Source organism: Hippichthys cyanospilos, chromosome 10 (assembly GCF_059441005.1).
Source record: "Hippichthys cyanospilos isolate Australia breed blue-spotted pipefish chromosome 10, RoL_Hcya_1.0, whole genome shotgun sequence".
Taxonomy (NCBI): Eukaryota; Metazoa; Chordata; class Actinopteri; order Syngnathiformes; family Syngnathidae; genus Hippichthys; species Hippichthys cyanospilos.
This window is the reverse complement of record NC_142378.1, coordinates 4556257-4572500: the sequence shown is the minus strand read 5'-3', so window position 1 is coordinate 4572500 and position 16244 is coordinate 4556257. Positions and strand designations below refer to the sequence as shown.

Genomic DNA, 16244 nt, shown 5'->3' with positions numbered 1-16244 from the left:
TCTATATGCAGAAAAAATTGGAACCTGAATTTAGATGCACACAGCATTGTGGAGCGACCACCATTTGTTAGAATCTGCTCAGAAAAAAGTATCCTTTTGTAAAATAATAAAAATAAAGGAAAAAAAAAGAGGAAAACAAAAAAAAAGTTGGTCTATATGCAGAAAAAATTGGAACCTGAATTTAGATGCACACAGCATTGTGGAGCGACCACCCATTTGTTAGAATCTGCTCAGAAAAAAGTATCCTTTTGTAAAATAATAAAAAAAAGGAAAAAAAAAAGAGGAAAAGAAAAAAAAAAGGTAATCTATATGCAGAAACAATTTGAACCCAAACTTGGTTGCACACAACATTGTGGAGTCAACACACATGTCACGATCTGCAAGGAAAAAAATATATAGAAAAACTTGTTTGTTTTTCTATATATTTAGTCTGGATGCAGAAAAACTTCAAACCTGAATTTAGATGCACACAACATTGTGGAACAACCACACGAGTGGTAGAATCTGTGTATAAAAAAATAAGGGAGGATCTGTTGTTGAGAAAAAGTAAAATATAAATAAAGCATTTTGGAGTCATCATGTTTCAAAATCTGCTAGGGAAAAGAATATATTGCTTACAAAAAGGAAAAAAATAAAGGAACACGCTAGGTAGACAACCAAGTAAGCTTATATATAGGATCAATTGGAACAATGGATGCACACAACATTGTGGTGTCACCACATGTCAGAATCTGCATTGCAAAAGAGGATATTTTGTTAAAAAATAATAAAACGAAAAAATAGGAAAACAAACATTAGTCTACGTTCAGGACTAACTAGAACCTATACTTGGATGCACACAACATTGTGGGGCCACCACGTGTCAGAACTTTTTTTTTTAACGATAAAAAAAAAAAAAGGAAAATGATCAAGTTAATCTATACATGCCGGACCAATTGACACCTGAACTTAGATGCACACAACATTGTGGGGCGACCACATATCTGTCTGATTAATTGCCGTAATTGTTCGACCGAGGTTGAACTGTATCCAAGTCAACCGCTGGAGACCACAAATGCCTCACAACTGGTTTTACTGGTCAGAAAGGCGCGCGCTCACATTCAAGCTAATATAAAGCAATCAATCAAAGGTGTAGCAGTCCAGCACACCTTGGGTGTGTTGGCTGCTTTCTAAAGAAAGCCCTTCATGCATTAAAGTCCAATGCAAACATTGACGCTTCAACCCGCCCCCGCGTGCAAACATTTCATATTGCCTGAGCTGACATGTTCACACATAATTGGCAGCATTCATCATTTCTGCTGGCTCGCTTACTATTCGCGGTGGAAAAGTGCAAGAAGATCACAAAGGGAAGAATGATCGACAGGAATATAAAGAACAGATGCTCATTGTTTCCGTAATATTCCAGCGTTCACTACGATTGACCAATCACAGCAGAGAAAGTCTTTCGATCCCGCCTTCTGCCCTGCACAGAGCGACACAAGTTGCAGTTCGCTCAATTGCCTATAGATGTCACTGTTTGACCACCTGTCAGACAACGGCTTGCTCGGGGGATCAGCACGGTGGCTGCTTGAGCATTTTTTTCCCTTTCATCTTTCTTTAAAATAAAAAGGCAGGAAAAAGACCCTTGTTTTAAAAATAAAATTAAAAAAATTCCAGTATTTATTTAAAAAATAATAATAAAATAAAGAAAAGGTCAACACGGATATTTTTTCCAATAATATGTTCTATGCAAGCAGATTAATACTGTATATATAAATTGTAGCAGCTAACTCTAGACCTTTTTATCCATCTCATTGCGCGGCCATTTTTGCCACTTGCTGTCACAGTTGCTCAGTGCTAAAGACCAATCACGCCTTAGGTGCATTAGGGTTTTGGTCGTGTGACGTTTGCAGAGACGTGATTGGTCGATACTAGAACTTTGAGCATGTGATGTCATTTTCTGTCAACATCCAGTGACAAAATGGCCACCCTATGTGTTTGATCAATTTGACTTCCCCTTTTAAACACACCAACATATTTTCATGAAATATTTCCATTATTTTAACATACAGTATTTAAAAGATGTTTGCATTTATGCTACCAATAAAGTATTTCTTAACCCCCCCCCTTTGAGAGCAAGGTCTTCCTTCTTGTTTTACTTTGTTGTTGGCATCCATCTTACTCATCTTCACACCATTGTTTTTCCTCCTTCTCCCAGTTCTTCTGCAGGCTTTTAGCGTCGGACGCCCGTAAACAATCTTCAGCGGATTAGACAAGACCTTGAAAATCCCCGCGGCTATTTTGTGCTTTCAAACGCGCTCGTCCTCTTTTTCTTTTTTTTCCTTTTCTCTAATGAAGACTTGTTTTTTATCATGAGAGCTGCCACAATTTCATCGCCTCTGTGGAGTCGTTGGCGCCTCACCTCTGCAAATGTGCGCGTTGGTGATAAGAATGAACTAAATCAACGGTTGGATATGGAGAAAAAAAAAACAATACACGTACAATTAATTAATCTAATCGTGCATGTTGGCTTGGTGTTCAGATTATATATATATATATATATATATATATATATATATATATATATATTGCATATTGGTTGAATACTATGGCTACGAAAAACAATAGAACACATTTCCATTTGAAAATACGTTTTTTTCATTTTTAGGCCAATCATAAGACACTTAAACTGAGAAACTATTTTATTCTCTGTTCTAGTGATATTTTCGATAAATATCTTCCTGTTCGGTTAGTGAAACGAGTAGCAAAATTTGCCGGATAAAATAGCACATTTGAGTGAGCCTGACTTGATGACAAGTGATCAGTAGGAACGGCAACTGTATCATCTGAAACATTTATATCTATTAAACTTCCTTTGAAAAGCCATTCCTAGCTAGGCTAGGTGGCAGTTGAGTGCTGCTAGCTGCTAACGCTGCTAAGTTCAGTCAATCTAGAACATTTAATAAACAAAACACAATAAAGGAAGACAAGAGACTTGGACTCTTTTTACTCACGAGGAGAACGGATAGAGATGTGCACCATCACAGACCTCCTACCAGTCTGATAAACATCCCGTTTGAGCCCTATTTTTTTCCTTAGGATTGGCCCAAGCTAAAAAAAAAAATGCTGCCCTGAGGGGTTAGGAGAGTGGGGGATGTAGGTGCGAGTCCTTCCACTATCAGTCCATGCAATCACTGTTAACTTTTTCCCCAGGAACATGACGACAAACCTCATGTCTTTTCCTCACGCTTTTCTTCGCAAACAACTCCAACAGAAAATATCCATGTCTACCAACATACACATTGCAAAAAACAAATATGGGAGAACCTTTATACAATTATTCTAACATCATCAGAGCCAGCCATACTAGCAGCAAACACAGGAGCCATCGCTATTCGCCGTATAATACCATGTCAGCGTTATTAAGCCCTTTTTAAGGAACATAAATTCGCATAATTAGCACCAGATTAGCATAATTAGCACCTCAACTTCATTACATTACTGTCAGTTTGACTTCTTCCTGACAGGGTGCACTGACGGGTACCCGAGGCAGAAAAAAAAACGCCCCCAGCATTTTATTTAACCAAGCTAGTCAAATTAGCCGAGGATTGGTTTCACCCCTAATCTCGGGGATATGCAAATCTTTGATGTCATTATTGAGAATCGGTATCTACAGCATAAACGAGTCGTCGTCGGTGTTGTGAATCATTTATAAGAGACGTGAGTCTTTGATGTGAACGTCGCACATCTGTCATTACAGTAAAGTCGGTAGGTACAGCGCGAGGTTATCCCTAAGTGGTGATGTCACCATCGACTGTCCGTCGTCGCGTTTAATGAAGACGTCGCTCGACTGGAGGCGCCGATTCCCGCTGGTTGATGCGGCCCGTGCGCCTCACCTCCATTAATTTTTTGAAATGGCTTGTGGCTGCTTACTGAGGCAAATCAAGATGGATGCAACGTGGAGCAGAGTTTTTAAAGAAGCGCAATTAGTTCTATCAGAGCAAACAGCAGCTTTCATTAAACGCTACACAAACTCACATCCTTCTGTACACGCACACAATGCACAAACACACCAAGAAAGACACAGTTGCACACATGCAAACGCTGCTCCACATAAACATTTTATACTCACACTTTTAGACATACAAATAGACATAGTCGCTGTTCTACACAAATGGACTCGCAAGCACAGTAACACACTATATTCTAGACACACACACACACACACACACACACACACCCCTGGGAATGTCACTGACACCTCATTTATCTGTGGATCTATTTTTAACACTAATTATCTCGACTGTAAACTGTAAGTGTACCTGTATTCTGCCTTCATTAACAAGCGTTGCATGTACACACATATATACATGCATATAAACACACATAAACACAATATAAATAAATACAGTATATATGTACACACACAGATATACGAATAAATATGAATATGCATACAAATATAGATACATGTATACATATATACACATACAGTATACAGATATAGTACACACTAATATGTACATGTATACATATATACTTACAGTAAACAGTAAACATATATACATACATGCTACATATACACGTACAGTATATGTATATTGATATATACACACACACACACACACACACACACACACACACATAGATACCTATATAAACACACGCATATACATAAATATGCATATATAAATATCCATATACATGTCTACACTCATATACAGTATACATATACTGTACACACGTATATATGTATGTATACAGTATATTAATATGTATATATTAACGCTTTGACTTTGATATAGTATACAAAATGTACATACACAAATACAGTACCCACTTATATGTACATGTATACACATATACTTTACAATATTCATATATACATATATGCTACATATACACATACAGTATATGTATATTGATAGATACACACACTCACACATATATATATATATATATATATATATATATATATATATATATATATATATACACACACATATACATAAATATGCATGTATACCATAAATATACCGTAAATATCCATATACATGTATCCATATACATGTATACACTCATACACAGTATACATATACTGTACACACATATATATGTACAGGTATACACGATATACCTGTATAGCGTGTATGGAGAAACTTGTTTTTACACTGTGCACATGACAATAAACGCTTTGACTTTGATAGTATACAAAATGTACATACACAAATACTACATATTCACGTGTATGTATATACACATACACATGTTTATACACACACACATTTGTTTTTTTAGCTTTTTAAGTGTTTAAGTGCTGTGTTAAATTGCATTCTTGTTCCTGTGGCGTCCCAACAACGGGCTTAATAAGGCCACTAATGAAGGGCTGGCGAAACGCCGCGTTTAAAAGCGGCGTTAAAGTCAGCGGCTGCCGGCTCAAACGCATCGCAAAGTGGTCAGTCCATTACGCCGCTAATTAGCTTAGCGTCAGGCGCGCGCGGCGGGGGGAGTTAACGAAGCGGAACGCTACCGCTATCGATCGAGCGCGTACCATCAAGGCATCGGCGAATTAAAGTGTCAACACGCGCAAAATTTATTTCCGAGGGGAGGGGCTCGGCCTGAGCGGGGGTATCCAAACATTTGGAGCATTAATGCCAGCATTGCCGCATCTCAACTTTGAGATTGGTCAACCTTTAAATGGACTGCCTGCGCTAAGCATCTGTTAGCGTTGGCTGCCGCTTGATTAGCTGAACTGGCGCTTTACTGACTGAGCAGAATGACGAGGGCGCAGTAGGAAAGGCAAAAAAAAAAAAAAGACTGCAAAGTTGTTTGTTAGCTTGCTCCACTTACAGAAACTACATCTGTGTGAAAAAAAATCCGCTCGTTTCCCTCCTTTAAGGGAACATTTCCTTTAAGGGGGAAATTAGCGTCGTTTTGTTAGCCTTGGTCAAGATAGAAAATTAACCTAAACGTTTTGAATTCACATAAAGCTAAAGCTAAATTTTAAGGATTTAGTACTTGTTATGACTAAGGTCATCATATCTTTTGTTTGTTTTTAGTAGACATCAAAACTATTTTTGTTTCGCATTCATGTATGTTTTGTCACCAAAGATCAATTACATTTTCGGCAAGCATAATGTGTGATTTTTGTTCACTAATTTTTGAGTTTCGTGATATCCAAGTCCGTTTTTAATCTGCAGTAAAGACAAAGTTTGAGACTTCATTCGACCACGATACCACTTTTTGTTCAGACCGACACCAGTACAAGTACTCCCATCTTGAGTAGTCACCAATACCATTTACCGATACCACTAACAATGAGATACAAAATTTCCCCAAAAATGACAGAAAAAAAAGACCAAGCTATTCCAGTGTATAAAATTTCATGAAATTAAAGTAAAATTTCTTGTTGATACAAGATACTAAAACTGCTCAAATAAAGCCACCGATACTAGTAATGACGGCCATTAAAAGTAGAGAGGTACACCCTATAGGTGTCCAATTTAGCCCCTGTCGGGCTCAGTTACTGCCATTCAAAACTGGAAATATTGTATATTTTGTACATATTGAAAACCCAATGTTTTATCATGCATTTCCCCCGATTTTTGCATGAATCCTTTCAACAGCAACTCGCAAGCGGGACTCAATAGAAATTTTTGTGTTGACAACCCAAAACCACCGGGTGGTGCTAGCGGCACCATTTGAAAGCCTTTCAATGATTTGGATGAATGGCTTAGCCTGGACTCCCATGATGCAAAAGTCTTCAAAAGCCAGTCAAATGATGGCATAATGAATATTCCTATTCCAATTTCATAAATATATAAATATACACTGTTTATTTTTGCTATTATCTCATTTTTACCATTTTTGTCCATAAATGGGACGTGCCCCCCCCCCCCCCCCCCCCCCCCAAAAAAAAAAAAAAAGAGATATGTATGGATAGGGCTGATGCCACTCAACATTTTGAGTGGTTGAAAGTAAATATATATTTATATTTGACGATGTCATGACCCTTTCAAAGTCAACTTCAAATTATTTTAGTTCTAATCGGTCCTGGTAATGAGGTGCCACCCCTGGCATACATTGTCATCGTTATAATTTTGTGAAATGAGCAACACAGCTAAATAAGTCAGAATGAACGTCCACGTTAGCTAAATGATGCCTATTTTTCTTCATTATTGTAAAAAACAAATAATCTTATATAATTGATGATTTATGTGCTGCATAATTAATGAAGGACGCCAAGAGGCAAGAATGACAGCGATTATGACACCGTAAGACAATAAGCTCCCCCCGGCCATTAATCGATAGCACGTATGCGTCTTGTCATGTGACTTGACAGCCCAAAGTGATGTCATCAAATATTAACGAGCCGACTGCAAGCCGAGACACCAAACAGGAGATGCTGACTCTCATCTATTTTGTTTATTTATTTATATATTTACTACATTCCAGCAGGCACTCTCTGAGGACGACTTCTTGTCATTTAAAATTCTCACACGAGTTTTGTTTTGCTCTTTTTTTTTTCCTCATTGGGGGAAAAAAAAAAAAAAAAGAAGCAGCAAAAGTCGACCGGCGACGCTCAGTCACAATTTGAGGCGTTTTAATCAAAAAAACAGGCCACTCGGGCGCATCATAGAGCGCCAACGGGTCTATGAAGCCGGATCTGGCAAGCCGACCTCAAAAAGTCCCATCGCCAATAGAAGCGAAAACCCAGATGATGATATGACGCGGTTTTCTAGAAAAATATGCCCTGACCTCCCCCAACCTCAAAAAAGACTTTGTAGCGGTCCCTGGAATCCATTGATTCACCTAAGGTTGCGTTCGGAAAAGTCGGACATTCTAGATTAGAGACTGTGTGGTTTTTTTCTTGGGGTTCGTTAAAAATGAATTTTGTTCAAGATATTGGCAGATGAACAAATTAGAATTTGTGGCCTGGATAAGTGGTTCTCAAATGGAGGTACTTCAAGGAACTCCGGAGGGTACTTCAGATTTGCAATAAAACAAATGGAAAAAAAATATAAATGCAAAAGTACTTTTAAAATAATAATTGAGTTAATAAAATGTTTCAGGAAAATATGTTCATAAAACTAATTTAATGTTCAGTAGGTTATTCAATTTCATTATTTGTAAAAGTCGTATTCTCCCCCAGACTAGAATGGTTCGAGGCAAATTGTCATGTGCCGCCACTCGTTACCTGTCAATGATTTATTTTTGTGAGTTGAATATTTTTCTGTGGAAAAATATTTGTCAAAATGATTTATTTTTGAAAACCGGTCTGACACTTTATGTTGATTATTTTTGTGGACAAATATTTATGAATTATTAAGTTAATGATTTATTTTTGTGGACAAATATTTATGAATATTTAAGTTAATGATTTATTTTTGTGAGTTGAATATTTTTCTGTGGAAAAATATTTGTCAAAAATTATTTCTTTTTGAAAACACGACTAACACTTTACGTTGATTATTTTTGTGGGCAAATATTTATGAATAATTAAGTTAATGATTTATTTTTGTGGACAAATATATATGAATAATTAAGTTAATGATTTATTTTGTGAGTTGAATATTTTTCTGTGGAAAAATATTTGTCAAAAACTGTTTCTTTTTGAAAACAGGTGTGACACTTTATGTTGGTTATTTTTGTGGACTAATATTTATGAATAATTAATTCAATGATTTATTTTTGTGGACAAATATTTATGAATAGTTAAGTTAATGATTTATTTTTGTGGACAAATATATATGAATAATTAAGTTAATGATTTATTTTTGTGAGTTGAATATTTTTCTGTGGAAAAATATTTGTCAAAAATAATTTATTTTTGAAAACACGACTAACACTTTATGTTGATTATTTTTGTGGACAAATATTTATGAATAATTAAGTTCATGATTTATTTTTGTGAACAAATCTCCTGCAACTCCAAAACAGGATGCTTTATGTTTAATATTTTTCTGTGGCCAAATATTTATTTACAATTATGTCTTTTATGTTTATTATTATTGGATTGTTTTTTGTGGACAAATATTTATTAATAATGACTTTTTCATTTATTTTGTTTTTTTTTATGACAGATCTCTTCTATGATCCAAAAGAGGACACTTAATGTTGATTATTTTCTGTGGTCCAATACAAATGAAGTTTGAAGTTTAATATATCAAAAACAGTCGAATATATCAAAGTCTGAAAAAAGGTTGAGAACCACAATCCAAGATAATGGCGTGTAAAAAACCCAAACAAACAAATAAACTCAAGAGGGTCAACAGTTGAGTACCAAACCCGGCGAAGATCCTTAATTGCATACTACAACTTGAGAATATGTGAGAATCTCTTCTTCTTCTGTGAAGTGTTTTGTTATTCACCCTCAACTTTTATGTCTGTCTGATTTTACGTCTTGAGGCTTCTGGGAAAAACCGTGTTGCCTTCAAAATAATCTGGAAATAAAACCTGACCTGAAAGAGTTCCAGTGGACAGTAAACAAAATCCATAGATGAAACCCGTACATATTTTGTCATGCATAAAAAATACGCCATGCATCCGAAAAGACAGGTTTTGTTCCATCAAAAATCAGAAACAACTTTTGGAATTTTTGGAACCTATAATCAGCGCCGCGCAAGAAAAGTGCGCACGCCCTCTTCTCGATGGCGATGTAGGTTAAACGGGAGCGGGAATTTGTTTGCGGTGTCATTAGTGGCGACGTCTTGGAGCCAAGCCGTAACATCTCGCTTATTTGGATGGCGTAATGCAATCAGCGCGGGTGCGTAATGTTCGCCGCCGCTCTCCTAAGTCATTTTCATAATGAATTGGCGCATTAGACGGCGGCGGCGGCGGCGGCGGCGGTCCCCAGCGGCCAGTCAGCTGCTGATGAAAGATTTCATTAAGGCTTCTTGTTTACTACGCAGCGACGTCAGCGGCGGAAAAGGAATCCGAAGCCAACGCCCGGCTGTCACTTTGTTTTGTTTTTGGTTTGTCCGGAAGGGAGACGAATTAGCGCAACGGCTTCCCGTGGAAACGAAACATGAAAGAAACAACAACAAAGACGCGCGTGGGATCACTTTTTGCGCGCGTCCGGGGGTGTAATGATGAAATGATAACGATATGGGTGTTTGCGCCGTTGTGGGGGTGAACATTTGCACCGGCACGGCGGCGTCCAAACTTTTTGTTTCGTGGGCAGCATATGGAAAAATACAGTGGTATATGGGCCACATGTTTATTTATTTATTTTGTTTTACTTATCTTATTAACTCATTCAATCCCAGGAGGTATTTTTCCTTTTTTTTTTTTTTTTTTAAGAGTCCAGACATTCAATCCCAGATATTTAAGTATCAATTTAATACTTAAGTATCTGGAAGTTAATGTCCTTAAAGTACTAAAGTATCTATTAAATAATTAAGTATCTGGGATTTAATGTCCAAAATCTTAATAAAAACGTGAAAATACGTCCTTGGCATTGAATGAGTTAAACATGGCAAAAATCAATCAAGCAAGCGATTACATATTGTCAATATTCCAGGTACTTATGTTTTTCAATTCCCAAGTACCTAATTTAGTACCTAGCTAAAATAAGCAATCATTTTAGTATTTTAGTCCCCAAAATGATTGATTACTCTTAGTACTTTAGTACCTAAAATGGTCATTTACTAAACCTTAAGTAACTACTTCAGTATTTAAGTAAAGTAATTGTTTACTTTAGCACCTACATACAAACTTTGTATCTTTTGTACCTAATTACTGAGCGTAATCAAACACTTTAGTACTATTGATTAGATATTAAAGTACTAAAAGTGATCACTTATGAATCCTAAAATAATCCCTTCAGTACTTTAGAAAAGAAATTTAATACTTTAGCGCCTACATACATAGTTTGTGCATTTAGTACTTAATAACCTACAGTAATCAAATATTTTAGTCCCTATGGTAATTGATCACTTTTAGTAATTTAATACCTAAAGTGATCATTTACTAACCCTTAAGTAATTACTTGAGTACTTAACGGAATTGATTACTTTACTAGCCTGGGTAAGGCTTTCACGTTCGGGTTTCAAAAGTCACATGACTTGCTGTATTATTAATCCCCACCCCCAAGTAATAAGCGCAAACGGTTGCATATTTCAGAATCAATCAGGATTTGAGATTAGCGTCGCTCAACTACAGATTTTGAACGCGGAACATCACTCCCGGGGGACCCGGCCACTAGGGGGAGTGCTTACGCCCATAAACATTTCCGTTTGAAAAAAAAATAAGGAGCGATGAATAATTCATGTTTTCATTTTCGGAATATGCTAAAGGAAGTGGTATTATTGTGGTAGTTTGAATTGTAGTGAAATGAAATGATTTTTATTGATTTTTTTTGTTGTTGAAGTGGCATTTAGTTAATAAAGCTTTTTAGCACAAGCGTCCTGATTTGATCCTGATGAAGCTTTCCTGTTCTCATCATCGCCACGGAAAAGATTTTTCACCATTTTTTTTTTTTTTTAATCAAAAGCTGAAGTGACAGCGGGAGGGTGAGAGGATGTTAGGAGGAACGGGATGTCCCTGAGTGTTTGAATCAAAGATGCCCCGTGACGCCCTGACAAGAGAACGTGCTCTCAATTATTCATTAAAGCGCCGTCCTCAAACACGCGCAACATGGAAAAGAAAATGTTAAAAAAAAAAAAAAAGTTGGGTCACATAACACCGTTCAAAACGAAAAGGAGAAGACAAGACCAAAAAAAGATGTTTTTAAATCATGGTCAGGGGTGTCAAACATAGGGCCCGCGGGCCAGTTGTGGCCCGCAAACAGGCTTAATCCGGTCCGTCAGATATTATATATATATATATATATATATATATATATATATATATATATATATATATATATATATATATATATATATATATATATATATATATGTGTGTGTGTGTGTGTGTATAAGCCGGCCCTCGAGATGAGAGTTTGTGTATTTAGTACTTAATTACCTAGAGTAACCAATCACTTTAGTACTTTAGTTCTCAAGGTAATCAATTACTATCCCGAAAATGATTACTTAAGTACTTTAGTAATTGATTAGTTTGCATCTACATAAATAGTACTTGATACTTAGTACTTGATTGCCTAAATTAATTGATTACTTAGTACTTTAGTTTCCAAGGTAATTGATTACCTTTAGAGTATCTAAGCTGATCAAATATTAACCCCAAATTAATTACTTAGGTACTTTAGTAATTGATTACTTTGGCACCTGCATAAATAGTTAGTGTATTTAGTGGAATAGTCCAAAAAGTAATTGATTAATTTTCTATTTTAGTTCCCGAATTAATTGATTACTTTTATTACTTCGGTACCAAAAGTAATCAATTACTACTTCTAAAATGATTACTTCAGTAGGTAATTGATTACTTTAGCACCTATATACATAGTTTGTGTATTTAGTACTTAATTACCAAATAATCAATGCGTATGTGTATACATATATATGTATGTATATTGAGGCTTGAATAATGGCCTATATTTTCCATTAGAGTTTCAAAGTAGGGTTAGTATGAAATAAAATCCCCATCTATTTAAATATAGGGTCACGGCGTGTACGATGATTTTGGAACTCCATCACAATTTGACTCTTTTGACCACGGGAAGCCGAGTTGCCATGGCGACCTTACTGTACGCACACTCATTAGCGCATCACAGCGGCGTGCTTTCAGTCAAACTCCGAGCGCAGGCAGGCGGACGCAATTATCGGCGCTAAAAGACTAAACGCTCGTCATTAGCATCATCATCCTCATCATCCTTCTTCTTGCACGACTAGGGGCACACGTACGAGTCGAGTCTCCTCCGGAGGAGCAAACTTTTAATGAGCTTCATCTCCGTTCTGATTCATAGCCAGGTAGCACGCGCGCACAATGACGCATGCAACTTTTGACTAAGGCAAATTGTGTTTAGTTCTCATTGCATCTCCTAACCCTAAACCGTCAGAAAAGATTGCCTCACCCTAAACGTTGGCTGTAAAAAAACGCTGTAAAAGCCCCCCGAATACTGAATAAGTGAGGAGCGGCCTTAAATGTCGTCACTTCTCCAAAGTGCCCTCACTATGTGGTAGAAAACTCAAAATGGTTCTCACAAGTGTAGACATACAGGAACAAAGGCAACACACACACAAGCCACGACCAATCCTTACCTTAACAAATTGCCTAACCCTAACCTCAACCAAAATCAAAATTCCAACCTATACTCTAAAAACACATCTTTGACCTTCAAAAAATGTTTGAACTTGTGGGGTCCACCGAGATGGTACCCACAAGTAAAAAGATAGTCAAACCCAGGATATGGTCCCACTTTGTAACAAAAAAAAAGTGCGCGCACACACACACACACACACACACAAACAATTCCTATCATGGTATTACTGTAAAACTTGTAACCACATCCTTTGTTATCTACGTAATAAAAAAAAAAGAGCCCCTCTTTTGCAAAAGATTGTTTCGACTCAAGTTCTTTGCCATTTCTCTTTCTTGATAACTCTGACGCCACCCACTCGAATTCCCAAACTTTTAGCGCAAAATCTCCTTCTCAACTCCGGAACAAAAACAAAACATAAGACGGGGATAAGGTCGGCGTGTATTTACAATACGAGGGCTTGCTATCGTCATCAGGCCTTTAGCAAGCGGTTGCATGGTTGGAATCTCCAAAACATTAAACTCCCATGATGCCCCCCCCCCCCCCCACCCCACCCCCACCCCACCTTCATATTTGTCGGATATTTGCATTGTGCACAAGACGATTCTGATTTGTTAACTGTTTTCTGCCTACTGAACGCTAACACCGGTTTCCATGGAAACGGAACATCCTCACACATCTAATGAAACTTCCAGGTAACGTGTTCCTGAAAACATCTTCAGATGTTCTCATTTGAGCCCCGGCAGCCTAAATTTAGCCGCGGAGAAAGTTTGACGCCGGAGTTTCTCTTTAATTACTTCTCGCTTTGAGTGCGTCGCCATGGCAACCCGCATGCTGAATCCCCCAGATTCAAAATGACAGTCAGTCAGCGGAAAGAGAGGCGTTAGCGGGTGGCGAGAACTTCGTGCGTGCGAAAACTTTCATTCGTCATTATGCGGCACGCGGGCTGGTAAAAAAAAAAAAAAAAACATGTTCACAAAGCGTAGGTGAAAAGACGGTGATAACAACAGCGCCATAATAAGATGTGATAAGATGACATTTCTGCTCTCGTTAATTCGTACCTGCATTCCATTTGGAACATTTCAAAGCATTCCCTGCAAGAAACATTCTCTTTATTCGGATGAAAATACGCGACGCAACTAACCGCAACTAACAAACTAAACCGAGTTATCTACATAACTAATATAACCAGTCCATCAACCGACATAACATCCGGCAAAACGAATATTTTGTAGCCAACCTACAACTAAAAATTCTGTTAACTTACCCAATATCCTAGTAACCAACAGACCAACACTGACAAACCAAAACCCTGCTAACTTCCCAACTAACCAGCCAACAAACTACCAAACTTACCACATCAAACTAATCAAACAGCTTATCAATTAAACAACTGTCCAAGCAAATAATTTTCCAGTAAATTACATAACTATTATAACCACATGTTTAACCAGACAGTCTATTAACCATATAACTAGTCAAATAAATAAGTTAGAAGGAAATAATCTTAAACGCTCGACTAACAAGCCAACACCTAACCCAAACAACCAACGTTCTAGCTTGCCAACTAACTAACCAATAAACTAACAAGCAGCCTATCAACCAAGTCTATCAACAAAATGACTAACCAAATAACTTATACTAATACAAGTACTGTAAATTACCGTAATGACCACTTGACTAACAAGCCAAATAATCAGTGAATTATCATAAACACTCAACTAATCAGCTAACCTACCGATCAAAACAGTCAACTAACTAACCATGCCAACTAAACCTTTAACCAACTGCTTAACAAATTATCCAAAGTTAGCAAACTACCAAGCAAAAACAACTGAATTAGCCAATGACTGAGCTAACTAACTAGTCAAATAACGTACATGACTTTGACCAACTTTCCAGTGAACCAAACAGTAATACTAAAACCACAAAAGCGACAAGTGGCCAACTAAGCAATTAATGAGGCAAACCGCCAAAGAAACAAACCAAGCGACTAGACCAGGAAACCAACACAACAGCCAACCAAAACTACTAACTTACCAACTTTGCAAAATAGCAAATCAAACCAACCTATTCATCACTTTCCACCTTATAAATGCAGCAAGAATCGACGGCCCCCAATTTCAACGTCAAAATTTCAGCTTCAGTTAAGTTCCCGTTAACTTCAACCGCTAATGGGCATCCTCACTTATGCACTATTTTCGTTTCACTTGCTATGGCACTAAAGCGTGAGCTGAATGAAAAGGTGTACAAAGCGATGTCATTTGTGTGCCTGTCTGCTGATGAAAGAGTCAACCTGGAAGGGCCTTCGGCGCCGTGTCTCGCTATTTAGCGCGATGTCGTCGCCGCCCGGCTTTCGGCGTCCCCGCGGGATCCGGAGCGGCGGAATTTCCTCGAGCGCGTCAATTACTGCCGACAGGCCGGCTCTCCTTCTGATCCTTGCCATCCCGCGCCTCTCGCCGCGAAACCGCCGCGGGGAATTGGGAAAACACATGCGAGGGGCTCACTTGAAGGTGCAATAAAAATCTTGAAGTATGCAAATGTAGCGTTTGCGCAGGTGGCTTTGTTACGTGGAACTTGCACACAGGCTATCAACAAACCCGTTAACACCCAAATAAACTTTCTACCCAACCAACTTACCAGCTATTTAAAGAATTTACTACCTAAACAACCATTAACCAAGCTTAAAAAACAACTTACTGGCTCAACCAAATCACCAATCACTAAACCATAACCATAACCCTAACCCTACCCCCCCCCCCCCCAAAAAAAAAAAAAAAAACAACAACAACAAAAAGCACCCAACAAAGCTACTCAACCAACTAAGCGGCTAACCAATCGCAAAGCACGACAAAGAATACGTTATTTTGTTCTACTTGCTACGTGTCCACCGGAGGCTGACTCGCATTTGCCGTTTCTTGAAAAACATGCAAATGAGACATGTTGCAGGTGCATGTTGTGGTGGCCCGGGGGAACATCGGCACACTTTCAAGTCAACACGCGCTTACCCAGTATCCTTTGTTGCGCCTCCTTCGGCCACGGGCTATGTTCCTCGAGTGGGAAATACAAGCTCGGCTGCACATCGGCTGCCAAATGCGAGAAG

The 16244-nt window shown here is 37.8% G+C and overlaps 1 protein-coding gene across 2 annotated transcripts in view; it reads right to left on the bottom strand.

The window, feature by feature from the left end:
• The window catches only part of LOC148416687 (desmoglein-2.1-like), a 41618-nt gene that overhangs the window by 10412 nt on the left and 14962 nt on the right, over positions 1–16244 (bottom strand). The window contains exon 1 of one of the 2 annotated variants that reach the window (XM_088425155.1): positions 1312–1418. The exons of the other annotated variant lie outside the window; for it this stretch is intronic. The gene's annotated coding sequence lies outside the window, so the exon portion shown is untranslated. Of the gene's footprint in view, positions 1–1311; positions 1419–16244 lie in introns of those variants that run through there. 2 annotated transcript variants of the gene reach the window in all.